Source organism: Drosophila elegans, unplaced genomic scaffold (genome assembly GCF_018152505.1).
Source record: "Drosophila elegans isolate 14027-0461.03 unplaced genomic scaffold, ASM1815250v1 contig_377, whole genome shotgun sequence".
NCBI lineage: Eukaryota > Metazoa > Arthropoda > Insecta > Diptera > Drosophilidae > Drosophila > Drosophila elegans.
In genome coordinates, this window is record NW_024545760.1 from 79,156 (window position 1) to 106,925 (window position 27,770).

General features: G+C 42.7%; 1 pseudogene; it reads left to right on the forward strand.

The window, feature by feature from the left end:
• The window catches only part of LOC121467322, a 38,044-nt pseudogene extending 30,318 nt beyond the window's left edge, over window positions 1-7,726 (forward strand).
• The last annotated feature ends 20,044 nt before the right edge of the window (window positions 7,727-27,770 follow it).

Sequence of the window (27,770 nt, forward strand, 5' to 3'; positions counted from 1 at the left end):
AGCGCAGGAAGCTGGATCAGTCGATTTCTACCAAGTCAACAAGTAACAGTCATCAAGTGAACCAGTAACCAGTGAAACAACGTGAAGGAGCAGGTAAAGCCGTGCGGAGTCATCAAGGAAACAAGATCGCTACGTCGAGACGTTCGGAATTTAGAGCTAAAGTCTCCGAATTGAGACACAGGTAGCTAAGGTCCCTACGGCATCACACGGCTAAGTCCAGGCGCTTTGTCACAACTTCTGTCGCGATTTGAGCTTGGCATCTTACCCGACGTGTCCGACAGAGTTTAATAAATAGAGTCCTTCGACGAAAAACCGTGGGCTCAGAAGGAAAGTTGTCTAGAACTAGCTGCCTGTCTACAAGGACTGCATTGGCGAACTCCGGTGTATGCCTGATCGTCCTGCAGGAACTGTACAAGGTCCTGATGCGACTAGCCCGGAAGGACGCGCGTTTGGTCGGCTGGTGTCTCGAAAGGCGTATGCGTTGAGAGCACAGCGGTCCACCGCTAGAGTCCCAGAACGGCAGCTTAGCGAGTCGCCAACTCGGAGCAAAGCCGGCCGAAATACATGGAGGCAGAACAAGAACGACGAGGACCCCAGGACGACGAACAACGAGCGTCGTGCGAGCAGCATATATTTCGAATTCTTAAGCCTGCGGCAGAGAGGGTAGGGTAGAAGAGTTCGTCTAGAACCTGGCGTTTGACAAAGGGACTGCGTTGGCAGCTTCCGGCGTACGCCTGAACCGTCAGGTAGAAACTGAGCCGACGTCCGGTGCGACCGGCCGGGACAGTGCAAGGGACAGGAGGCTGCGAAAGACGTACGCCTTGAGAGTACAGTGCCTGTTCACCCTAGTCTGGGAATGGCGACGCATCCCTAATCCCTGTAACCCCGCCGAGCCAAAGACAGCAGAAGACATCGCAAGAGAAACTGGTGAGGGAGACACCACTTCGCATCCAGCACGACCCAGCGAGGTGATCTAATAACTCCCAAGATGCTAATTGAACTCCCAAACTGTGCAGTTGAGGTAATTTGTAAACTCTTTAACGGGATTACACGACTTGGCTACTTCCCAAAAAAATGGTAAAAGTCGGTAATCATAATGATCCCAAAGCCAGGAAAAGATCACACAATTACAGCTTTAAACAGACCGATAAGTTTACTCTCGTGTCTGTCTAAACTGCTCGAAAAATTCCTTCTGACGCTCATAATCCCACATCTAAAAGAGCACAACGTTATTCCGGCACATCAATTTGGCTTTCGAGAAAGCCATGGCACAGTAGAGCAAGTCAATACATTAACAACAGAAATAGAGGTGGTTATCAGACTGCCGTATAAAAATAAATGCGCAAAAATGTAAACACATAACGTTTACTCTTAACAGACAAACGTGTCCCCCGCTAACTCTGAATAACACGCCACTTCCACAATCTGACGATGTAACGTACCTTGGCGTCCACCTAGACAGGAGACTTACATGGCGGAGACATATCGAAGCGAATAGCCGTCATTGGCTCATAAACGCTCGCTCCCCCTCTGCCTGGACTTCAAGGTCTGCTCTACAATTCAACGCTTAAGCCAGTTTGGACTTACGGCTCCCAATTGTGGGGAAACGCGAGCAGCAATAACATCGATATTACCCAGTATTGGTATGTTCGGAACGACAACATCCCAGAGATCTTGGCATTCTACCCGTAAAAGATGAAATATCAAATCAAAAAGCGTCCTACCACACCAAACTAACTTCTCATCCAAACCGCCAGGGGCCTAGCCAACCGGACCCGATTACAACGAAATGACCTTCCAGCTCAGCAATAGTTATTAGAGCCCTTACATCTCGCGTCAATCATCTTGACTGTCAGATATAGTTTTTTTTTTATTATTTAAGATTTTATATACTTATTGTTAGACTCAATTCAGAAAAGATTCAGAATAAAATGCATATGTAAACAAAAAATAAGAAATTTTAATTTTTGAAATTGCAGCTATGTGCATATGAACTTTGGCTTACCGAAGCTTGTTTTCGTTCTTGTTGTTGTTTTTTTCGGTCGTTAATGGTGATAGTTCCCCACGATGGTATATCGATATCCCAAATATTAAATAAATATCTAGTAAATAACTAACAAACATCGGTAAAAATCAAAAGTTTGTAGAAGTTTCTCCATCTCTATCTGACTATACAAAACATATGTAAAAAAAACTGCGTCAAGCCACAGACGCAATGACGCAACCAAGTGTAACTAGGCCCTTACAGACTCATACTTTGTATTTACGAGTATGTCAGTCTGTGTAAAATGTCGAGTCTTCTCGTGGTTTCTCTGGCAACAATATATTTTTCATTCCTGCTTAAACTTGTCACATTGTGTCCACGATAGAGGCAAAAATAGTTAAGACCAAGTTCTTAAGCTAGAGCCCATCTCTTTTTTACTCTTTCGTTTTTATATACCTCGCATTTGACTCGCATTTGTAACTAGTCACCTTTGACTTTTTGTGGACCTCTGTATGCTATGTGGTTTGCATGACAGTTCTATGCTGATTACGATAATCAGCCTTCAACATCGGTTTTGGATTACCTGTTTGGCCAAGCCAAGCGCTAAAGTGGCTCAAGTCTGGGTAAATAAAATATATTTGTACAGTGCTCATTTTATTGTATTCCGTTTGATAAGGGCAAGCTCGGATTACGGATTACTAAATTTTCAATATTAGTTGCAAAGATAACTGCCTTATCGTGGTGTTCCGATACAGTTGGCAAATCATTAACCATCTTAATCTGGCTTTTTACTAAAAATTCTGGTCGTATATGACCCACATTTTCGAGATTAATAAGTAAGTCCGTAAATTCGTATTTAGCATCTCCCTAAATGCTTTTTACAGTCTAAATAAGATCTCATATATTGACTCTTAAGCGAAGATTCATTGAACATGGTAATAAATCCAATCTTCCGGATTTTCATTAAAATCTGACAGTCGATTAACTTTCTAGGCTACATATTTTATTATATTTGCATAAAAGGAGCGTTTACATGTGTTGAAATATTTGTAGGATAGATTCGGTTTCCTATTGAACCAAAACCCACAGAATCATAAATTGTCCTTAGATACTAATATAGCATACATAACTACTATTGCAACTCCAGGAAGAATACCCGAGCTACCCTGTGTAGCCAGGCTGGATGTGCCGCTATATGCGCCACCAATTGCGCTGCCATATGCGCTTTGGGATGTTGCAACTTGCGATGGTTTTTCCAGCTTTTCCATTCGATCTGCTAAGTTCCTTGTCAGACTCACCGCACACACCAGTTAAAACAAACAATGTTACTGCTATATCCGAAGCACTATTCACAAAAACAAATACAAATAAATAAAGCTCATCGGCCTAGACTCGCCAGCGTTTACATATAAACGAACAGCTGACCAAACCAAAATACGAAGTCTTTAAGCGGGCGATGTATCTCAAGAGGCAGAAGAGCCTAACAGCTGTTTTCTCGATGCGGAGTTATCTTTGTAAAGGAGAAAGAGGGAGGGGAGACGATTTGCGTGCAAGGCTTGGGCGAACTAGCTCAAATGGAGATTTCCACCCCCGATGAATTAGCTGCCCTGGAAGCTGCTAGTTCTGGGACTTTAAATTATAATTCAATTCGCGCCTAAAAGGCTTTTTTATTTATATTTCATTTTTGAGAAATTATCAGTAGTTTCATTATATTTATTTAGGATTAGAATCAGTCGCATTAATTTTAGTTTGTTTCTTGGTATGGTGTGTGCGACCGCAGTTAATATTTCAATAAAATAATTTAAAATTGGTGACAGCAATAACATAGACATAAATCCAAATCGATCAAATAGCAATGCGATGTTAAGGGTTCTCGGAAAGAAGAGAGCTGTGTCATATAAATGCCCAAAGCCTCTCACGAAAAATTGAAGAATTGAGATATCTCTTTATCAATTCGAGCGTCGATGTTATATATGTGTCTGAAGCTTGGTTTGTTCCTAATTTATGTGATGTTTGTATTTTATTATGTTTGTGTGAGTGATTGTGTTATGTATAAGCAAAATGTATTCTCGCTACATCGCACATCCAAAACTAATTTGTATTCCTTCATTCTATAAGCACACACATGTATACACACACACACGTTACTTTTGTTCATTCTCTCGCTGATCTCTGAATAAAGCCAGTCTAAACCAAGCACTCTCCGAGAACGCTTCTAACCAAACACAACATTATTGGCGACGAGGATAAAAAGCAGAATATCAGCCACAAGAATTATCGTTTTTGTGTAAAATCGTAAAGGAACACAACATTCTTGTGTAAACAGTGTCGCGTAGCCGTTGATTTTCATCAAGATGCCGGCAGATCAGAACATAATCCAGACAATGCTTCAACGCATATTCGGTTAGTGCAAAACAAAAACAAAAAGCCTATTTCCTTTCATGGTGTGGTGTTAACATATTCGAACTATTAAAAAATCTATTCGGGAGTAACAATTTGAACACGTATACATACAATCAGCTCACAGACAAGCTAACGGAGCATTTCACCACAAAACGCCATATTGTAGCAGCTCGCTACGAGTTTTTCAAACGAGAGATGAAGCATTCACAAACACATAGAGAGTGGGTAGCCGACTTGCGCGGGATCGCTCGTGAATGCCAATTTGTGTGCAACGCAAACGGTTGTTTATCAAATTATGTAGATGAGATGATAAGAGATCAGATCATAGTACATAATCCGTATGATGCAGTCCGGGCATCTGCTCTTCAAAAGTCACAGCCAACTCTTGAAGATTTTCTCATAGTTGCAGAAACCTATGAAACAACAACAAAAACCGTTGCAACGCTAAAAGAGAACGTATACAAACAGGATCCAATCAATGCGATCCACACATACACAAAAAAGCCAGCAAGCAGTGGAAATGATGCCAGATCGTTTAAAGGTGATCTTAAATCTTGCTCTGGTTGTGGTCAAACTCACCAGAGAGAAAAATGTAAGTTCAGAGCCTCCGTATGTCACAAGTGCGGTAGGAAAGGTCATATAGCAGTCGTCTGTATGTCAAAGTATGTCAAGTCAAATGTCAAATGGCCGGGTCAAGTAAATAACCGAAGCAGTTTACAGTGTCACAGGTCAAGTAAAATGTCAACAAAACAGAAAAGTTATTGACCTCGAAATATTAAAACAAGTTATCTCATTTCAAATGGATTCCGGAGCAACAGCATCCGTGATAAACTCCAATAAATACGCCTTGCTGCAGAAGCCGAAATTGCATAAGTGTTCCCGAGTTTTACATGCGTTTGTACATACTCCAACACCAATACTAGGGGAGCTGCACACTTTCGCAAAGTGCGGAGAGAAAGAGAATCAAGTGGTCATAATCGTGGCAAATATAGAAAGTTCTACTAATCTCTTCGGTATGGATTTATTTAACGTTTTCGAATTTGATATCATGCAAGTATCAAACATTTTTGAGGTACATAATGACAAAGTAAGTGACCTCTGCCACAAGTACAGCGAAGTGTTTGAACCAGCCATGGGTGTCATTAAAGACTTCAAAGCCAGCGTATTTTTAAAATCTTCAGCGACACCAAAGTTTTATAAATGCCGCCAAATTCCGTTCGCTCAAATGGACGAACAGACTCACACAAGCCGGAATTTGGAAACCAGTAAAATTCAGCAATTGAGCATCTCCAATCGTGCTCGCTCCTAAGCCAGGAGGCGATATTCGTATTTGTGGCGATTTTAAACAGGCAGTCAACGCACAAATCGACGTCGAACAGTATCCGTTACCAACAAAAGAAGATTTATTTCACATCATTCGTCATGGTAAGCAGTTCAGCAAGATAGACCTCAAGGATGCCTATCTCCAGATGGAATTAGATGAGGCTTCGAAGGAAATCATGGTGGTAAACACACCACTGGGCCTTTTTCAATATCAGCGTCTTCCTTACGGGATTGCAAGCGCATCAGCTATCTTCCAAAGATACCTCGAGCAACTTCTAAAAGGAATAGAAGGTTGTGGCAACTATTTAGATGACATCATCATCTCAGCACCTACAAGCGAGGAACATTTGAACCGAATCGACCGAGTTCTCAGCACTCTTCAAGAGAACGGCATCAGATGCAGACGGCAAAAATGCTTCTTTTTCAAGGACGAAATAGAATACTTAGGGCGAAGAATCAGCGCAAACGGCATTCTCCCAGACAGCTCAGGCTTGGAGGCTGTAAAACTGTTGTGTCCGCCTTCTAACTTACAACAATTGGAAGCATTCATGGGTAAAGTTAATTATTATTGTAATTTTATTCCGAACTATTCGCAGTTGGCTGCTCCATTGAATCAACTTCGCAGAAAAGACGTAGCCTTTTTTTTTGGTCCACAACAGCTGCAGGCTTTTACAGCTCTTAAGTCCCACATCATTAACGCAACGCAGTTAGCTCACTTTGATGAAAAATTACCGCTAGTGCTCGCTACAGATTCCTCATCCTTGGCATCGGGGTAGTCCTTTCGCATCTTCAGCCAGATGGCGGAGAGAGACCCATTGTTTTCGCATCTAAAACGCTCGACAAGCACCAGGTTAAATACAGCCAAATCGAAAGGGAAGGACTTTCCATAATATTTGGAGTAAAGCGTTTTCATCAATACCTTTATGGCAGAAAGTTTATCCTAATCACAGACCACAAGCCGCTTGTTACCATTTTTAATCCAGGCAAGCATCTCCCGTTGATGACGTCAAACAGGCTACAACGTTGGGCTATTATTCTCATGGCCTACAACTTCGATATCCAGTATCGATCCACATCTGCTCATGGTAATGCAGATGCTCTTTCACGCCTCCCAGTGGGTACAGATCCAGACTTCGACAAAGAAGAGGAAGCTTGCCACAATGTAGTCGAAGTATCACCACTGATAAATTCCGAGCAAATTCGCAACCACATGGACAAAGACAAAGTTCTCAAACAGGTCAGAAAAACTCCAGCCAGGCAACGAAGCCCTATTGCCTCACTGCAAACTGCACGGTATAAAGCATATTACCACAGCACCGTTTCATCCAGCATCCAACGGATTAGCAGAGCGATTTGTACAGACATTAAAATTCGCAGTCAAGAAGAACCTCAAAGACGGTATACCACTTAGGGATGCTGTAACAAATTATCTTTCTTCTTACAGGTTCACTCCAAACGCCCAAGGTAAAACTCCTGCCGAGTTAATCCACGGTCGATCAGTCCGCAACGTGCTTTGTCAACTTTTCGAGCAGCCTGTCGAGAATAAACGGACAATCACCAAGTACATCTCTAATCAAATGGTATACGCTCGAAACTATTCAAGGGGAGAAAAGTGGAATGAAGGCATTATCGACCGTCCAGTTGGCAAAATGCTGTTCATTGTTCGCACGTCAAATGGTTACATCAAGCGCCATTTCAACCAGCTAAAACCGAAGTTGTCAGCAAACAACTCAATCAAGAGACCTCCAGAGTTTTGGTGGATTCCTGAACTGCCAAAGCCATTCTGCAATCAAGAAATACAGCAACAAGATCGACCGCTAACTCCGCCAGTTGTTCAGCAATCTGATCCTGTTCCTGTTTCTCGTCCTCCTGAACGCGCAGCAGAGCCTACCCAGCAGCCAAGGCAGAACCAATCTACACCACGTCTTTCAGGCATACCAGTACGCCAAAGCAGCCGTGTTCGCCAGGAAGTCGATCGTTTTAAGCCAAAGGACTTCAGAAAAACTAAGCATATAAATAGTTCTTAATTAAAGGAGGAGATGTGTTATGTATAAGCAAAATGTATTCTCGCTACATCGCACATCCAAAAAAAATCTGTATTCCTTCATTCTATAAGCACACACATGTATACACACACACGTTACTTTTGTTCATTCTCTCGCTGATCTCTGAATAAAGCCAGTCTGTACCAAGCACTCACCGAGAACGCTTCTAACCAAACACAACAGATTGGTTATGTGTGTTGTATCTTTTACCTTGCAAGTCGGCAAGAAGTCGCCTTCTCGAATGATATTAGCTCCAAAGGAAGTCATACGAAGGCAGTTATTGTATTCAAGGATGTGTTGAAGAAAATATTTGGAATCGGGATCACTTAAGTAAGTAAGAAAGTAATAAATCCAGTTTGACTTTTCCACTTACGCAGCGCAATCCAGCCGCTTCGCATTGCATATCGGCATATAGTCGTCATTGGTCCAATATCTAAATTTTGCAATATCAAGCGATTGTATGTTGCCAATTATCTTCGTGTCCTCACGCGGTGTCTCAATCGGTCATTTTCTCGTATTATATTTTGTCTTTCTTCGCTTAAGTTATGTAAATACACTTGTCGCTGGCTTCCATGACTTGTGCGTCGGCCGATGTTCGCACGTGGTCCTCTTAGAATTTTGGACTATGGACAAAGAGGTGAATTTAACCTCAAATGCACGATCCACTTAATTTACACAGTTCGTTTTACCACTTTAAAGACAGATGCCTGCTTTTGATGGTTTCCAATTAAAATGTTAGGAAACGAATAACTTAGTTTTTATACCCTTGCAGAGGGTATTATAATTTTAGTCAGAAGTTTGCAACGGCAGTGAAGGAGACATTTCCGACCTATAAAGTATATATATACAAATAGTAATGGTTAAATATTTCAGAATTACGGTTTAGATGGTAACCGTACGACTATAACATAAAGCTCCTATGGAAACAATAAAAACATTGAAAAAAAAGCTTTAAAAAATGTAACTTTTTAATTTTGTAATTTTTTTTAGAAAATATTATTGACTAATTAATAATTTGACAGTTCAAAATTACACTTTTAATTTAATTAAAATCGGATAACGATATCATATAGCTGTCATAGGATCTATCGAATAATTGAGCTGCAAGTCATCATAGCTTCAATGTTTTTAAAAATATACGCAAGTCAATCATAATTTTAATGTTTTCAAGAATATTTAATTTTTGCAATAGCTGCAGGGGTATATGCACTTCCGCTTGCCAAATATTGCTTCCTTTCTTGTTTTAATTTTTTTTGACAATTTTACAGTAAACACAATACCGGTTTGTCACATGAAATTAACTGAGCAGAGCACAATGAGTTGCTGTCAAACAATGTATAACGTCTTCTATCCTGTTCATCTTGCAATAAGCGCCAACAAAGTTAGTTCCCATGTCGGACCTAAACTTAATAGGCACTCCGCTCCTGTTGACGAAATTTCGAATGCATAATATACATGCATCGGTGGATAAATCTGTTCGAGATGCATTGCCCTTACTGTCAAGCATCTAAATATGGCAACCCACTTTTTTCGCGGTGTCGACCGACTATTAGCATTATTGGACCAAAATATCATTATAAAAAAAAGTTTTGTGATTTTAAGAATATTCACCATTTTCAATTCAAGCTCCGGTCGCGTGTGGACGTGTATTCTTAACGCTCCGGAAAAACAACAACAAATAGTCACTCAGTCGAAAACGTTCGAAAAAAGTTATAAACGCGAGGTTTTGCGATTCGCGATGATAATTCGCGTATCGTAAACTAAAGTTTTATTTAATTAATTAATTTATCTTTACTCACTAACAATAAACAAATGAGTAAGAACGTGGAACAGCGCACTCAACGCCAAAATAAACAAGACGAAGCCTATGAAAAAACTCGGAGAGAGCAAGACAAACGTCGTCTCTCCTTGGCCCGTAACAATGCTTATTTCTCTTTCACGAGTCGTACTCTAGAACCGAAATGCAAGAAAGTGCAAGTTTACTGACCGCCGAAAACCAGAGAGCTAGTTCTTGCTCTCCCGCCCTACTTTTCACCGCTCAAACGCCATGGAGTGAGCAATGCAAAACTCCAACCGAGCTTCTGCCACCTAGTGCAACAACAACAGTAACTACTACGTCAACCACAACGGTCTCTGTCGCCAACAATGCAATTACGACTCCGCTCTCTTTTTCTGCAGCTGGATAAGCAAACAACACAACTAAGTGCAAAAATCGGGTCAAACGGCAAAAACAAAGCTACGGTAGGTGAAATGACAATTCCGCAAGCGGGTTAGGCCATGCAGAGAGGCATGGATCGCTACATTAGTATTTCCAAGCGCAAGCTAACACCCCCAAAAAAATCTGACGGCAATATACCCAAAATAAACCGATCCAACAAGGGCCCTGAAAAGCTCGGTCCATTAAATGAAAATAGATTTTCCATTCTGGCGAAGCCTGAAACAGAGTCTGAAGAATTAGCCCCAAAGAAACTTAAGCCCCCCACCTATCTTTGTTCGGGAGAAGTTCTCCAACGTCCTAGTCAACAAAATAGTTGAGCTTGTCGGAAAAGATAACTTTCATGTTATTCCGTTTATGAAAGGGAATATAAGCGAAACCAAACTTCAAACCAAAACAGAATATGATTTCCGAGCAGTGTCGAAGTACTTTAACGATGTTAAAAAGAATTACTACACGTACTATCTGAAAAGTTGCAAATGCTTACAAGTTGTGCTCAAGGGAATGGAACCAGATGTGACCCCATCCGAACTTATAAAGGCTTTAATAGAAAACGGTTTTCGCATGTCCGATTCTGGAGTACGGCTCTCCCGTCTGGAGTCCGGTCAATATGTACCGCATTGAATCAGTACAAAAATACTTTTCTGTTTTTGCCTTACGGCGCTTTAACTGGGGTCCAAATCTTATATAACCTACTTGTTATAGTAGACTAATAATAATTAATTTACCATCCCTAGCCAACCGTGGAAAGGTGATTGGTACTATCTTGAGCTATAACATTAAATATGGTAAGATTGATAGCCTCGATTTACTAGATTAACTAAAAATGATATTCCCCTAATATTAAATTATTGTAGATTAGGGTGTTATGTTATGACTATAATAGACTTTATCCTGTTATACCTAATTATGACTTCTGCCGCTCTTAAAACGATTAATCCTTACGACAATAACTCAAATTTAGATCTTACTTTTCCCCGGACTTTTATCTCTTTTTTTTATATCTCGCGTCTATCCTCTCGCATCGTGCCCCTCGGTCGGTTGGGCGCGTGGAGGGCCATGGGACTTATCAAAAATAATTCGTTGAATTGTTTACGTACGAAAAAAAGCCAAGAAACTTGTAGTTTCGCTTGCGCTGCATGTGCAAAGTTTTTTATCCTTAAAATAATTTGGATAACTTTTTGACATAAACAAATGCTGGAGCTTTACAAAATAAATATTTTTGTTTTGTGCATTTTGTGCACTTATTTTTATTTAAAAACAAGAAAGAAAGCAAATTTCGGCAAGCCGAAGTTCATATACCCTTGCAGCTATTGCAAGAATTACACATTTTTGAAAACATAAAAATTATGATTTACTTGCGTATATTTTTAAAATCATTGAAGCTATGATGATTTGCAGCTCAATTATTTGATAGTTATTTTATATATTTTTATTATTTCTATGGGAGCTATATGATATAGGCATCCGAATTTGATGAGATTTAAACCGTAATTCTAAAATATTTAACCATAACTATATGTCGAAGAACTAAAAAAAAATTAAAAAACAGCAAAGTTATATTTTTTCCATTTAATTTTCCGATTGTTCCTATGGAAGTTATATGCTATAGTTGTCCGATTCTTTTCCTTACCCATAAACAGGATTTAGCGCTATATTTAAGCTAATCCGGAAATGCTATCCGTCACAATAACACACTGCCACTATAGTTATATAAATTTAAGGTTAACCTATTAAGCTTGCACTTACAATGCAATTGAACTGCACTCGATGACTCCCGAAAAGGAAAAGAAACCCAGCAGCTCGTGGCTCTGGCGGGAATATAAATTAGCTCCCATAGGATAACTCTCCGTTTGCCGGGAATATGACAACTGACTCCGTTGCCTCTTTAACTCCGTAAATTCTTACCCCAATCGCGGCACCCAACTGTCCCCACACAGCGTTACATCTGTTACAGACAGAGTGGCTACATATGACCAACTTATTGTCCAATCCTTTTCAAAACATGAACTCATATTCTTGACTTCTGGACTTGACCTGCAATATCTTGACCATACTTATACTTACTTATAGTTTTTAGGGACTTTAGAAATATCAACTATGACATTTTGAACTCCACCTTTAATTCGTGCAATTGGAATAACATATATTCCCTTTCCGAAGTAGAGGAACAAGTAAATTTTTTACAACACAGCATTTGTTATTCATCTCGTGCGTTTCCGTAGCAAAGTTGTTCGTTTTTCTGAAAAACCATTGTTTCAAAGAAACACCAAAGACGCAATATTACAGAGAAGGTACAAGACACCTCAAGCTTAAGCGGTGTTCAAGTCATTGAGAAAAAAACTGACCAAACTTACTGATACCGCCAAGACAAATTTCTATTCCCATAAATTCAACAACGCATCTTCCACCACTCTGACATGAAAAATAAATAAAAAACTGGGAATATGCAAAGATAAACCAAGACATAAATGTTAATGAACTTAATAAAAAGTTCTTAAACTGCACAGTTACTGAAATCACTTAAAATAAATATGTGAACCCACGATTTGTAACTGAATCTGTCTGTGATATAAAATTTAGGTTTATGGGTGTTAACCAGTGTGACATTCTTCAGAGTATACTAAGAATTAAGAGTGGCGCCACTGGGTCTAACAACTTAAACCCTAAATTTATAAAAATACTGCTGCCAAGGATCCTGCACTGACAATATCTACATATCCGGACTGTTGGAAAAGGGCAACATTAATTTAGATTCCAAAACCAAATAAAGAGTACAGACCCATCTCCATATCACCATACCTATCAAAGGTATTTAAAAATCTCATGCCAGATCAAATTAATGAATTTATGTCCGACAATGTAATCCTTAAAAATAATAAGTCTGGTTTTAGGAAAAGGACCTATGGGAACCAATAGACGAAAACAATGTTAAGCCACTTAGTAGAAATAACAAGCATTAACTTATAAGTTCCAAACTTGTAGCGTTAGGATGAAAACTTTATAGAAATGAGTTAACAAAGAAAAATTAAATGGTATATATTTATTTTAGCCCGAATATTCTGCGCGCATTCCTTTCGATCCAAAAGTCCACTCTTTTCTCCTAGAGATGTGATTTTTTCGATTAGCACTCTGTGTTTCGATATTAGGCAAGACAGGGATGCGATCAGAATATATGATATGTATACAAATAAGAAAGTGGGATTCTGTGGATTCATCGGTTCAGTTCAATAACACCAAGAATTAAGGAAAATTATTTGGCGGTGAAAATTACATTTTTTTAATTAAAGCTCTTGTGCGCGGCTAGATCGAATGACACCGTGTTTGCTGGAATCCGATGCTCCATTCAGAAATTTTTCAAAAATACTTTTTTTGGTATATTATAAGACAAAAGTTTTTGATCCTCTTTCCATTTCACAAACTTTTAACGACTTGTTTTATAATCCTTGAATCATTTTTCTTGTGTGGGACATTTCGTTATAAAAAATGTAAAAGAAGAAATAGCTAAGCTTTGCACAGCTATAACTTTTAAACTAGTAGAAAAATATATTCGGCACGCTGAAAAAAAAATGCCTGTGTTGGACAAATACCTAGATGAAGCGGTCCCAATAAAATCATTTAAAAAGTGTAATTATTTAGTCGAATGCTTATTCATATTTTGTCACAAAATTCGACATCAAATATTTTGTTTGTTGAAGGTGCGATCGTCCATTCCTTTTTATATTGTTAAGAGGTGTTTTTGCCAGTCATATACCAACGCGTGTTGTATTGGCCTTGTATTCAATACATAAATCGAGGTGAACAAATCGAAGTCGTAGGTGGCTATAAATTTCTATAAGACAACATTTTTTATAACTTTCATCCACTAGCACTCCCTGCGGAGTGAACCCGACTCAGATAGGACGAGCTAGTTTAGCACGTCACCTTGAACTCATCAGCTATCGTCGGGTATAGCAGCTGAACGCCTAAAACTTCTCTAAGAACCTTGATCAGAAGCTTTGCAATTATGGAGTTTCCATACTCTTCTGGTTCCTGAGCTGAGATGCAGCTTTTGTCGTTAAAGCTTCTATAGTTTGTGAAAGTTAAGTTAACGCCTTCTACCATGTCGCAGAAATATGTTTATAAGTGGTACAAAGACATCAAAGAGGGTCGAGAACGTGTGATGATTTGGAGCGCTCCGGACGACCATCGACGTCAACAGATGACCAAAAATTGTCCGTTGCCTGTTACAGACATTTTTGATATAATCGCAATATCAGTCAAGTCTCGTTTGATACCGAATGTGCTCAATTTCGTGCACTCGTTCTTCGTGACCATTATCTCAAAAACATGACGCACATCGTTCCGCAACCACCGTATTCGCCAAATTTGGATCCGAGTGACTTCTGGCTATTCCCAAAACTCATTCCGGGGAACGCGTTTCGAGTCTATTGAGTTGTAAAAGTTGAATCAAGGAAAGCGCTGATGGTTATACCGGAAAGGGACTGATGGGCATGCTTCGAGTATTGGAAAAAACGTTGCTTTAGAAGATTTTTAATTTAGAAGAATAATTTGTTAACTCGTTGTTCTATTTGTAGTTTTTGTTAATATTCACATTTATTTCTTTACTTTTTGTTGCTCCCACACGTGTTCCTTTTCGGCTTCGTTTTCTCAGTCTTACAAAGTACCGATACATTTCTAGAATTGTGTAACGCTTAAAGCTGCTATCGATTAGTTTCATACTTACTGACATACATAATTTATATATCGTTCTTACTAGCAAACATCATATTTAAGATCGTTTACCTTATAATTAACAATCAACTTATCAAAATAAAGATTTTTCATTTAACAAACAAATTCACCATACTTTTTGCCCACGGTAGTATAATATATATTATAATAAACAAAAACCACTCCTAACGAGGTTTAAAAGTCACGACGATCGCTCAATCCACATACGAAATATCTGATATCAAATTTTTGGATGAAAAATTAATAAGCATTCGACTAAATAAATACACCTTTTAAAAGTGTCCATTTTAGTTTAAGGTTTAGCTTTTTTTTTTTAGCGTTTTTTCGCAAAACAAGCCCAACACAAGAAAAATTATTCCAGGATTCCAAAACAAGTCCTTTGTGAAACCGACAGAGGTCATATACAAAAAAAAATATACTCTTTAAAACATCTAATTTTTCAGCTCAATTATTCGATTGTTCCTATGGAAGCTATATGATAGCGTTTACTGATTTTGATAGAAATAAAAGAAAAGAAAATGAGGATGTACTTGGAGGGATACCACTTCGTCGTCATCACTAGCCACTCGATCGAGAGCCCTTCAGGACGGATTGCCAGATGAGCATTGGCAATGCAGCCATACTCATTCGAGGTACGCTATCGCGAAAGGCAAGCTTAACGTCGTGGCAGACGCATTATCCCGAATGCTCGAGGAAGAAGTACACGGAGCCGAAGTCAAGGAAGACGAGTAGATAAAACAGAAACTCCTTGCAATAGAAAAAGAGCCAAAAACATGGCCGAATTACGCGATCTAACGTCATGGGCCGCAGACGAGGATACGCAACCGTGGAAGCTATGCGTTGAAAAGAACCAAAGGGAACGAGTTCTACGAGAAAACCATAGCGACGCAAAAGCAGGTCACCTAGGGATTAGGAAAACGAAGCACCGGGTAATGGCATCATACTACTGGCAAGGGATGCACAGAGACATACAACAGTACGTACGACGCTGTGAAACATGCCAACGGTACAAGATCTCAAAGCAGCAGGCGGCAGGGAAAATGCTGACACAGACCGCAAAAGCACCCTGGGAAACGCTCTGCATAGACTTCGTTGGTCCACTACCAAGGTCTAGCCACGGCAATAACATGCTTCTAGTCATGTTTGACATGTTCGGTGAAGCTGTCAGAAAAGCAACTACAGAAATCGTAATAAAAGTACTCATCTCGGACAACGGGGTACAGCTAACGAGCAATAAGTTTAAAGCGCAGGTTCAGAAATGGAGAATATTCCACCAGTTGACAGCTCCATACACCCCGCAAGAGAACCCGGCTGAGAGAGCAAATAGGACAATAAAGACTATGATAGCTCAATTCTCCGGAACTGAACACACGCGGTGGGACGACTGGCTACCCGAAATATCGATGGCTATCAATAGCAGCAGGTCAGAGTCAACAGGATTCAGCCCGGCGTATCTACTATACGGTCGGGAAAAACGACTACCTGGAAGCCTGTATAACGAAACCACACCCGGATCCGGAATAGTAAAGGAGACGATCGAAGCACGGTTGCAACGCATAATAGAAACAAGCAAGTTGGCTCATCGGAACATGGGAATAGCAGCACAAGATCAAGCCAGAACGTTCAACCTACGGAAAAGAGACTGGAGACCAAAAGTAGCACCGAAATACTCGGAGTGTAACGACCCACTGTTACAACAACTCTTATCCAAAGCGGGATCACACTTAACGACACCTATATAAGCGAAGACACAGCCCCAGATCAGTCACTTGCTTTCGGAAGAGCTTCGAGGAAGCATCACCAAGGAGGAATATCCGGGTATGTGTTCTGGTGGTGGATCCGTAAGAGTTCGATTTGAAGTCGGCTCTACGACCTGGTGCGGTTTTGGAATACACACCCACGCCCGGTCGTGATCACTGAGCCCGGCATAATTCCAACCTTCTCAGTGAGTTCCTCCCAGAAGTCACGTTTCCGGCTTCCGATCCGGAAACGATACGAAATAAAGGACAGGTCGAAACTCCCACATCCCACTAGAAAACCTAAGTAGATCGTTCCTCTAAACGACCCAGAACGCTACAAACCTGACGTACTCGAGCGACGAGGTACGACGACATCAAGCAGTGCAAAGTCGATCCTTAGGCAGCGCCGGCACCAAGCAGTGCACCATTGTGCAGCGCCAGCACCAAACAGTGCAACCCACGCCCCTTCCGTAGCGCCGATCCCGCCCACAAAGCAGCCACCAGCACCACACTCCGCCCTCCAGCAGCGCCGACATCAACCCAGCAAGCAGTACCACACTCGGTCCTTCAGCAGCGCCGACGTCAACCCAGCAAGCAGTATCACACTAGGCCCTTCCATAGCGCCGATATAATTATAATTAGAAACGTAGTCCTCCTAACCAACCATACTATTAAACATAACCATATTCTGTAGCGTTCGATTTGTGTTATTCTTTGGGGAAAGGGAGGTAAACCGATCTAAAAAGGAAATAAATTTCTGTCTCGAACCCTGGTCACGGCGAGCTATACCGCCTCCCAAAACAGTGGCGCCCGAGCAAATTGAACACAAAAAGACAGTAACCTCAAATAGAAACACCAAAGATCGTTTACCCTCTTCCTCAACACAACACAAAATAATACAATGGCAGACAAGTTAATTCGAGGCTGGATAAGCACCACCATTAAAGCCCAACTGGAAGCCTACCTAATAGAATTCGAGGTCAAACCAGAAACACTGTGCGAGGACATGCGAAGACAAATGTCAGATTTTATTAGGCATTAGTGGGACAACCGACACAAAGGAACATATCGAGAAAAACCATAAATAGCTGTAAGTGACGAAACCGACGGAGATGGTCGAAGAAAAACCAGTACCCAAGCCCATAAGGACAGAACGAAATAAAGTGGCCACAATGGGAGTAATACGCAGTTGGGGAGAAGAATACGACGGAACTGGAAACCCTGATCTAGATCATGCAGCAGGAGTAATGGTAATACTTCTCAGAGGCTGTTACTTGGATTGGTGGCACACCCACCCAAACCCGATGCCTTCATGGAACACCTTTCGAAAAGAATTCCTAGAGTATTACAGGCCAGCGGATCATGAGGAGAAGTCTATGAAGTGGGTGTACCGAAACAGTCGCGTGGAGTTCAAACGATATGCTAAACGCGGAGAATGCCAAACCCTAGTAAAATACCTCCGACTAGCCGAGGAATTCGAGGCACTACAATCACATGAGCATACAGCACAGCAGGCAAAACAACAAAACTCGGAAGCTCACAGAGGACACAAACCACCAGGAATTTATTTGAGACCACTAAGGAACCAGTGGAGACCCCAAGAACCGCCACCAGTACTTAACAGAGGCGTCACAAGATCTTGGGACATTAACCATAGATGCCATAGATAGCACGTGGATGCAATAACCAACCAAGACGGTTTTGCTGGGTATGCGGACAGGATGGAATACGAACAATTCATTGCTGTCGCCGGAATAAAACGACGGGAAATGGAAACAGCCCATGGGATCAGAGCGGGCACCCAGGGCACACACTACACCCGCAATGTCAATAAAGTTCAACGGTCGACGCCTACTAGCACAAGTCAATATAGGCAGCACGGAAATTCGCGGTGCAATTGACACAGGAGCCACACGGAGTTTTATCAGAAAAGAACTAGCCAACAGAATGGCCAGACATGGAAAAAGAAAGCTCGTAACCTAAGCTATAAGACTTGCAGACGGAACAAACAGAACAGTCACAGAGGCACTAGAAGTACCAATACAGCTCGGGACACAAACAAACACAACAAAACAACTAGTCCTCGACGAGGTGATCGGAGACCTACTCTTGGGAATAGATTTCTTAGAGCAATGCAACGCCACATTAGAATGCGGGGGCATCACAGCGAAAATTAAAAAGAACAAGAGGAACCAACGTAGGAGCAAGAAACACAAGAGACACGGCATAGGATCACTAGAAACAGGCGATTTAACAGACTCACAGATCCAAGAGTCCCTCAAAAGGTAGTTGGAGATGATGAGCCATATCAAAGCAGTAAGTCACATTGCCAGCCTCAAAATCTTCATAAAGCACGACCGCCCAATTAAACAGAGGTACTACCCTCGAAACCCAGCAGTGCAATCAATAATAAACAAACAGTACACTGCTTTTACTGTACCAGGACGCGGACTGTTGCAGTGGAAACTAATGCCTTTCGGATAGCACACCGCACGAGCGACTTTCCAAAGAGCTCTAGACTCAGTCATCGGACCAGAAATGGAACCATTCGCGTTCGCATACCTGGATGACATTGTGATCATTAGACGCACGAAACAGGAACACCTGGAGAAACTACAAGAAATAATGTGACGACTCTGCAAGGCAAACCTGAAGATCAACACAGATAAATGCCAACTAAAATATCTAGGGCACGTAGTCTGCGCGAGAGGCATACACACCGATCCGGAAAAGATAGCCGCGATCCTCCACATGCCAAGTCCACAAACAACAAAGCAGGTACACAGCTTCCTAGGGTTGGCCCCCTGGTACAGAAGATTTGTTTCTATCTTAACGGAACTGGCACAACCGCTATAAAACCTGGTTAAGAAGGGGACAAAGTTCAAATGGACCGAGTAGACTTCTAGGCGACCAAAAATTTGTGAGGACGTTTAAGGCGCCTCACATCTTCCCCACTTGAAAACCCAGCATCTCAGCCATTGAAGGCATTGTTTGCGCACTCAGCGCTTGTATGTGAATCACTAGTTGTAGGGCGAGAGCGGGAGCCAATAAAGCTTTCGTCTGTTCGCTCTTGCGAATTCGCCCCGTCTCTCGCCACCGTAGCATAAGTTAGGTTCTAAGAGAAATTATTGAAATATAATTGTTAGTGATCCATCGAACATCATCGTAGCCACTCCCTTTCGTCGCGCTTTCGACATAGTTTCACAATTTGTCGCAAATTAAAATCGTCAGAACTACTGCGTTCACAAAGTTTTTCGCGTTGTTAATACAAAATAGTATTAAATTTTCATGGTGACCCCGACGTGATCAGCAGTAGAGTTCGCGAGTTTTAATTTTTTTGTCGGTGAAAACTATAAACAATACCAACAACAACCAATTTATTCGTGTCGGTTCGGCCAATAAATTAAATTAAATAATTTCGTCGCTGGAAATTTTCTGCCGTTCTTGAAGTTGCGCCTGACGTTTCGGCAATTTTAATTGCTCAATTTGCTGCTGCCGCCAAATGGAAGACAAAAAGGAAGTTGCAATTATCAAGTCGGCCATCCAGGTATAGAGTGCCAAAAGTTGAAAGTTAATCTGTGGCGTTTTGTCAATTGTGTTTTGGCCCATCTTTCAACTTTTTGCATTCGTGTAAAAATCGGTAGATAGTGAGCATTCTAACCAAGAAATAAAAATTTGCATGTACTAACAACCAAAATTCTACAATAAACATAATATATTTCGAATTATATGTGAATCGCTTTGGCCAAAGAACAAGCAATAAAATACTCGTCGTCGACCCAATTAGTGCGAACTTAATTCCCCCAACTTTCGTCGTAGTGAGCACCAATTTAGGGTATAAATAAAAATAGCTGGAAAAAAGTGCAAATTGTGAAAATTGTAGCTCTCAGAAAATTAGCGGCAATAACTTTCGCTGCAGTTTGTCCGAACATTTCCCGCGCTTTTCAGAATTTTCCCGCGCTTTTCCAATTTTTCCGCGCTTTTCATAATTTTGCGCGCATTTTGGCGTCAGGCTTATATATTCGTTGCCCTTAGTTATCGGTCAGTGTATCATTCTCCGTTAGCATCTGCATAGGAAGAGCCGCTAGCCGCGTACACATACACACGCACACCGACACCGCTGCCGCTATTTCGAGTTATCTTTTGTCGTTTTCGTTCTCGATCGCTGCAGCAGTGCAATTTTCGGTCTGCCTAAACGTTTGTTCGTTGTTTCGGTACGCTTGAGCTTGAGCGGTAGCTCCCCTACAGTGCGTGCGTGCGGCATATACTGTCGCAGGGTTTATATAAAAAATATAAAAACCCTATTTAGATTTTTTTGTAATTCTCTCGGCACTTAGCTCCCTTACACCGTGTGCGATCGGTATAGTACTCGTTGATTTTTTATTTTATTATTTAAAAAAAAAAAAAAAAATAATTTAATAAAAATAAATATTTAACACCTCTTCGATACCAACCAAATAAATACAAATAAACGCAATGGCAACTAAGGATATCGAAGAGCTTAAACATCAACGAGATGTCTGCATGAAAAGTATTAACCGAACTTATCGCCACTTAAAAGAAGCTAAATTATCTATAAATCCGGTCGAGCTTGAGTGTCGATTAGAGATTCTAAATACGCACATTGAAAATGCTTCACTTTTGCAAAACCAAATAGAAGTGAAAGATACAAAAGATGTATACCGCGAAGAGTTGGAAGAGAGGGCCGTAATGACAAAGTCATTGCTGATTTCAATTTTAAATAAGTCCAAACAAAATAATATCGAGAAATCCGCTCCGCCAGCAAATCGCCCGCCTCAATGCCGTCTGCCGAGCGTTGCTCTCCCAACTTTTAGCGGAAAACACTCCGAATTTAAAAATTTTATTAGCCTTTTCGAAACTTTCGTTGACAAAGATGACACTTTACACGATATTGAAAAATTCAATCATTTAATTTCGTGTTTAGCTGGAGACGCTTTAGGAACAGTTAGGGCCTTCCAAGTTACTGCGGAAAATTATCCCAAAGCCCTTGCTAGCCTGAAGCGGGTGTACGATAATGATTGTCTTATTTTTTTTGACAACATATCGACACTTTTTAATTTGCAAAAAATTTCCCAGCCTTCAGCTACAGCCTTGAGAACCCTCATCGACACGGTCACAGCCTTGTATGACTCATTGCTGTCTATTGGGGATGATAGACGCATTACTAATGCCATTTTAATACATCTGGTAATGAGCAAGGTCGATGCAGGAACTAAAAGAAAATGGGAAGAACAGTTGGATTATACTTCGCTTCCACTTTGGAGCGAATGTGAGGCGGCCCTCAACAGGCGTTACCAACACATGGTAGCAGAAGAGGCTTCCAAGCCTAAAACTGTTCCGCAGGCCCAATCTAACCCTAAGAAGAATGGAAATAGGAGTTTTTCGTTTGTCGCTGCCAGGAACGACTCTGTTCAATGCATGTATTGCAACTCAGCTGAACATCAGATTGGAAACTGCGCTTCCTTCGCAGCCCTGACAGTTCAGCAAAGATTCGATTTCGCTAAAAGAGCACCCTTATGCATTAACTGTTTAAGAAAGGGTCACACTGTCAAAAAATGCAAATCGAACAGATGTAGAGTGTGCAATTCCTCACATCACACTTTGCTACATATATATGCCCCAAACACAAATCTCGCGTTGCCACCTCCTTCTCAGCCCACGCTCATGCAGGAGTCTCCATCCACTTCGCATGTTTTGCATACGAATGCATCGGATCGAGTCATTCTTGCAACTGCTGTTGTGAGCGTCCAAACAAAAAGCGGCGAGTTTGTATTAGCTCGAGCGTTGCTCGACTCTGGTTCACAATTAAACTTTGTAACCGACGAGCTCGCTCAGAGGCTCAAAATTACAAGAGAGGACGTGTGCATGAGCTTGCGAGGCATTGGTGGAACTAATGCCCAAGCCACAAAAAAAATACACACGATTGTGAAGTCGCGAGTAGGGAACAGCCAATTGTCGTCCGATTTTTGGATTATGAAAAATATTTCTGGTTATCATCCGGATCAAGCGGTGAACACCAGCGGGTGGAGGGTGCCTGAAAATATTCAGTTGGCAGATCCATTCTTCTTCAAGCCCCAAAAAATAGATATGCTTATCGGCGCTGAAACATTCTTTGAACTTTTATCGATTGGCCAGATAAAGCAGGGCCCTGAATTCCCCATCCTACAAAAGACAGTTCTCGGCTGGATAGTGTCAGGCAGATGTGCCTCTGAAAATAATAAAAACGCTGAAAAAATGGTACATCTCAGCTGCCAGGAGGAAGCGTTGGAGTCAATTGACACAACCCTGCAGAAATTTTGGTCTGTGGAGGACTTGCCGCCCAAGGCTAAAGTCCATACTCCTGAGCAACAACTCTGTCAACAACACTTTGAGAAAAATACTCAAAGATTGTCGTCCGGTAGATTTTCGGTTCGTTTGCCGTTTAAATCTGACCCAAATACTCTTGGTTCGTCATACGAAGTTGCGAAACGTAGATTTTTGTCGCTAGAAAGGAAATTGTCAAAGGACCCTTCGCTGAAGAAGATGTATATTGAATTCATGGAGGAATATGTTTCACTGGGCCACATGTCTTCCACCAATGACAAAATTCCGAATACTCCGCACTATTTCATTCCGCACCAATGCGTTTTACGGCCACAAAGTACTTCAACTAAGTTGAGAGTAGTTTTCGATGCATCGAGCCGTACTTCTACGCAGGTAGCGTTGAATGACATCTTGATGGTAGGCCCAACTATTCAAGAGGAGCTGTACTCGACTCTGCTTCGGTTTAGATTGCATAAGTTTGCCCTTGCGGCCGACGTCAAAAAGATGTATCGCCAAGTGATGGTGGACGAAGCTGATCGTAACTTCCAGCTCATAGTATGGAGACGAGATCCTTCTGAGTCCCTGAAAATCTTTAAGTTGAACACCGTTACATATGGAACTTCGCCAGCACCCTTTTTGGCGATTCGGTGTTTAATGCGGCTAGGAGAGATGGCGCAAGCAACTCATCCAAAAGCCGCAAAGGTTATTCAGAATGATTTTTATGTTGACGATTTGTTGACTGGCGCCGGATGCGTTGAGGACCTGCAAAGCCTTCGAGACGAAGTTTCTCAGGTCTTGCAAGAGGCAGGCTTTGAATTGGCAAAGTGGTTTTCAAACTGCCCAGAGTTATCCGCATCTGACAGCGCTGTAATGCCACTTATGGCAGACTCAGACGTAACCAAAACCCTTGGCGTGGTTTGGTTACCGGATAAAGATTACTTTCAATTTCGGTTGTATGACTCTTTCCTGGATCTTCGCGCGACAAAACGAAATATTTTGTCGGTGACTGCTCGACTTTTCGACCCACTTGGCCTCTTGTGCCCTTTGGTCACAAAGGCAAAGATGTTGTTGCAGGAACTGTGGCTTCGAAAATTAGATTGGGACGAGTCGCTACCGATGCAGTTGCTCACGTCGTGGGAGACGTTTAAAGCAACGCTTCTGCAGCTGCCTAAAATTAAGGTATCGCGATTCGTCAACACAGATCCACAAGTCCCGATTCAAATACATGGTTTCGCTGACGCTTCCATGCGAGCGTATGGAGCGTGCATCTACGTTCGGACTCAAACTGCTGAAGGTTTGAAAGTGTCTTTATTGACCGCCAAATCGAAAGTAGCTCCCCTCAAGACGAAAACTTTGCCTCGCCTTGAGCTGTGTGCAGCTCACCTTTTAGCAGATCTCTATAATCGTGTCAGGCCATTGCTAAATTCTCCCATTGAGAATGTTTTCCTGTGGACAGACTCCGAGATCACTTTACACTGGATTAAAACCCATCCCTCGTCGTTGTGGGTTTTTGTTTCGAACCGGGTTGCAGAAATTCAGGAGTGGTCGGAGAAAGCAATTTGGAGACACGTTCCCACGAAAGTCAACCCAGCAGATATAGTGTCCCGAGGATGTGACGTAGAGGAGCTTACAACGTCCATTTGGTTCGGTGGGCCTTCGTTCTTGCTAGACTCAGAAAATAATTGGCCTGTAAATAAACATTTCGAACTGCCGGCTGATGTAATGTCGATGGAGCTACGCAAATCGGCAATAGCTCTCGTAGTCAGCCCAGAGCCAAATTATGTGCTTCAGAAAATAGAGTCCTTTTCGTCGCACCTGAAGCTTCTGAGAGTTTTCGTGTGGGTTTTTCGTTTTATTCAAAGGTGCAGAAAGGTGTCGAAGCCCTTTGAAAAAAGTATTTCGCCAAGAGAACTGGATTTCGCTTTTGATAAAATTGTCGAAGTTGTCCAATTTCACGAGTTCAGGGACGACATAAGTAAAATTCGGAAGAATAAACCGGTAGCAACGAATATTCAAAAGTTAAACCCTTTTCTTCAGGAAAATAAATTGGATTGGTGCTCCTCGACATTGCTACGAGTTGGGGGTCGGTTATTGAATGCTCCTATCCCGTACGAAGCCAAATTCCCGTTGTTGCTGTCTAAAAGCTCACAGTTCGTCAGATCCTATGTGTCATACCTGCACGTTACGAACTGTCACGCTGGCCCACGAGCTCTCGTAAGTCGTCTGCGCGAGAAAATCTGGCTAGTTAATGCTCAAGAAGTCTGCCGACGAACAGTTCGGTCGTGCATGCGCTGCTTTCGCTGTAAGCCGCAACTTTTGACGCAAATTATGGGAAACTTGCCAGCAGATAGACTTCGAGCTCTCCGCCCGTTCAATATTTGTGGCGTTGATTTTTGTGGTCCCTTCAGCACAACGTATCGTATCCGTGGTAAGCCACCGTACAAGTCGTACGTGGCCTTGTTCGTCTGTTTTGCGTCCAAAGCGGTCCACTTAGAATTAGTGTCTGACCTAACCACTGATGCGTTCTTGTTGGCATTTCAAAGGTTCGTGAGTCGTCGCGGGATTCCGGAGAAGGTGTGATGCGACAACGCCACCAATTTCGTCGGCGCAGATCGCCACATGAGAGAGTTCCGAGCCCGTCTGGAGGAGCAGGGGGGCGGTATCGAAACATTCGCTTTAAAAAAAAGGATGCGAGTTTGCGTTCATACCGCCCAGAGCACCTCACTTCGGCGGACTATGGGAGGCAGGTGTGAAGTCTGCAAAGCACCTGTTCCTTCGGACGGTAGGCCAAGACCTCTTGACCACGGAGGAGCTCGGAACTCTGCTCACCAGTGTGGAGGCCGTGCTCAACTCCAGGCCCCTCGGCGCTCTAAGCAGCGACCCGAACGACGGCGAGGCCCTGACCCCCGGGCACCTGCTCATCGGCGGCCCTCTTCTGGCCCCACCATCAGCGGCGCTCCCGGACCAGATCAGCCTGACCTGCTTGCGACGATGGCGAGGTGTCTCGTCTCTCAGGCACAGGTTTTGGCAGCGATGGTCCCGGGAGTACATCTCCAGCCTCCAACAGCGGTCCAAGTGGCACCAGGGGGAGCCCAACCTCGTCGTGGGAGCGCTCGTCGTCGTCGCAGAAGACAATCTTCCGCCCCAGCAGTGGAGGATCGGACGAGTGGTAGCGGTGCACGCCGGCGCCGATAGCAAGGTTCGCGTGGCGGACGTCAGGACGCAGGACGGCGAATATCGGCGAGCTGTTCACCGACTGGCCCTGTTGCCCGTTCTGGGCTGAAGGACGTCGTCCCTTCAGAGGGGGCGGTGTTTGCGCACTCAGCGCTTGTATGTAAATCACTAGTTGTAGGGCGAGAGCGGGAGCCAATAAAGCTTTCGTCTGTTCGCTCTTGCGAATTCGCCCCGTCTCTCGCCACCGTAGCATAAGTTAGGTTCTAAGAGAAATTATTGAAATATAATTGTTAGTGATCCATCGAACATCATCGTAGCCACTCCCTTTCGTCGCGCTTTCGACATAGTTTCACAATTTGTCGCAAATTAAAATCGTCAGAACTACTGCGTTCACAAAGTTTTTCGCGTTGTTAATACAAAATAGTATTAAATTTTCAGGCATTATTATGTTAAGTTCTCATTACATGATAAGTTTTCAAATATATATTTAAGCCTAAAATCGAAGTTATCCTAGTTTCAAATATAAGCGCGCGAGGTTGCCAGTGTTGAACAGCAATCGGCTGAGATAGTTATCTTTTCTATTGCGGCAGCCGAACTGAACGAACCACTAGGAAAACACAGTGGAAGGAACCAGCTGGCGGCGACTTCAGACCAAGCTCCAAAGTAAGATAGGAAGCAGAGATCAGAGACAGACCGTACTGAGAGCGAAGCTTAGGGAGAATAAAAGAATGAATAATAGGAAGATAAATTTGTGAAATGTAAACTCCGAGTGCTGGTAATAAAATTTAGTGAACTTTGCGGTGTGCTTTTTCGGGTTGGTCAATTTGCCGTATTGCGTTTCCGAGGTTTTGTTTTCTCTCCGCAACGCAGACACCAAAGCTACCCACGTGCTTCTCCAGGTCGGGCAAGTTCTCGTGTTGCGTTTCCGAGGTCTGTTTTCTCTACGCAATACAAACGCTTACCAGACCGGAGAAAAGCGCGGGAAACTATCGCCGGCCTTTTCTACTCACGTCCAGGTTAGGGACCGGCTAGTAAAATTTAGTGAATTTTACGGAGGGGGCTTTTTCGGGCCAGTGAGGCTTCTGAGTTGCGTTTCCGAGGTCTGTTTTCTCTACGCAACATGGACGCCAAAGCTGCCCGCGTGCCCATTCACGTCGGACAAGCTCCCGTATTTCGTTTCCGAGGTTTACTCTGGAAATCTGTACTGCCACTTACGACAACGCCAATCTACTCCGCAACTGCGCCGCCCACCATGAGTATCCCAGCGACCAACTGCGCCATACCCCGAGCGCCTTTCCGGCCTGTTCACACCAGGAGCACCCCGGAGGCCAGCTCCGCCGCTCGACTTGCGCCCCCAGTCGAGCCATCTACAGCACTCACCGCGACGGATCATCCGCCGCTAGTCGGGAGACTCAGGGCCACTCAGAGGCCCTACAGCAGCGGACACTTAGCTGCACCGTACACCGGGTCGACCGACGAAAACGGACCTGGAACGGAAAGCTTCGGAGGACGCAGAAGAAAAACCAGCTTCCTCAACCGCCGGACAGATCGAGGAGGGGAGCTTCTCCGAGTCCAACGACGCACCCGCGACCCAAGTCTTGGGGGTCAAGTGGATTTCCTACCGGCGAAAGGACGAACTCCAAGCTCTATTCAAGGAGTTCGGTTTGAACACCCACGGCCAGGTGGACGAACTGCGACCCCAGCTCGCATCGTTCATCGGAGGGTCCAACCACAGCCCGGTGTTTTGGGAACGCTTCGCCGCATTGGAGGCTATCTACTCGGAGGCTCCTACATCAAAGGTAGTGACCAACCGGTCCACCTCACCGATG